Source organism: Atta colombica, unplaced genomic scaffold, assembly GCF_001594045.1.
Source record: "Atta colombica isolate Treedump-2 unplaced genomic scaffold, Acol1.0 scaffold52, whole genome shotgun sequence".
Classification (NCBI taxonomy): domain Eukaryota; kingdom Metazoa; phylum Arthropoda; class Insecta; order Hymenoptera; family Formicidae; genus Atta; species Atta colombica.
In genome coordinates, this window is record NW_017259542.1 from 695,114 (window position 1) to 696,351 (window position 1,238).

Below are 1,238 nucleotides of genomic sequence, written 5' to 3' on the forward strand. Positions count from 1 at the left end.
ATATAAATATATATTTTATACACACACACACACACACACACACACACACACACACACACACACACACACACACACACACATACATATTATATATACATGTTCAAGATTATTGCTTTCCTTACTGTTACTCATTCCAATTAGTCTTAATTGTCATTGCTTAGAAATTAATAAAACAACAGTTTAGGAATAAAAGAAATGTGAACTAATTCTTCATTGTTAACTAATTGTTGCTTTTTCCATTCTTTTATAATTTTCTTATCCCTCATTATATCTTGACTTATATAATAATAATAGATATCAATAACAAGCAATCGAACTAATCATTGATATGTTTCAGCACTTTATTGAACGAACTTGGGTGTAGTTTCAGTGTTGTGAGATTGTTTGCGTATGACTACTACTAAAAAAGAAACTACGAGTCCGAAAGTATACTATACTTCAAGAAAAGTATACTATAATCTGCTTCTTTTGTGAATGTACGCTATTTTGTGTGTAAAAGTGCCTGTATACATGTATTGTGTGCGTGTTCGTGTTCGTGAGCCTCCTATTATGGATGTACTTATTAAGTTGAAATTCTGTAACATGTGCCTTTCTGAATGGTGCTTTTGAATATTATAATGATAATTGATCAGATCTCTTGGTCGTGGAATAAGAGAAGGAAGAAAAAATAATTACTAAGTTATTGTAATTATAAAATAGTTACTGTAATTATAAAAAATAATGATCGCTTATTTTTAAAAGTAGAAAAATTTATATTTTAATATTTAATACTGTTATATTTGAATTTAAATAATCAATAAAAATGTTTTTCTATGTTTTTTATTGTAAGAAACAGATTCCATTTTTAATTTTTACACAATTACAATTGAATCATATCCATCGGTGTTCAGTAAACAAGTAGAATTTATTTGCAAAATTTTAAATTCACGAAGACGAAGACATCTGTTCACAAAAATTTTAAAGCGTTTACCCAAATCACACGCTTTGGTGATCGATTTGATGATCAGCTGAAGTGACGGGATCTCTTCTAGAGAAGTATCTACGGGAGCATGCCAATAATAGCAAGCAAACTAGAGAGAGTGAAAGAGATAGAGACACGCGAACTTGATATATTCAACTTTTTTCTACTTTCGCCAGAAAATAGAAATCGTCGTATCGATTACATTATGTAAATTATACAAAATGTAAAAAAATAATATTAAATTATATATATTAAATTATATATATATAATTATATA

The 1,238-nt window shown here is 27.9% G+C and overlaps 1 protein-coding gene across 1 annotated transcript in view; it reads right to left on the reverse strand.

Annotated features, from left to right (window-relative positions):
• Positions 1-1,238, reverse strand: part of LOC108691819 (voltage-dependent calcium channel type A subunit alpha-1) — a 54,521-nt gene that overhangs the window by 22,992 nt on the left and 30,291 nt on the right. The window lies entirely within an intron of this gene.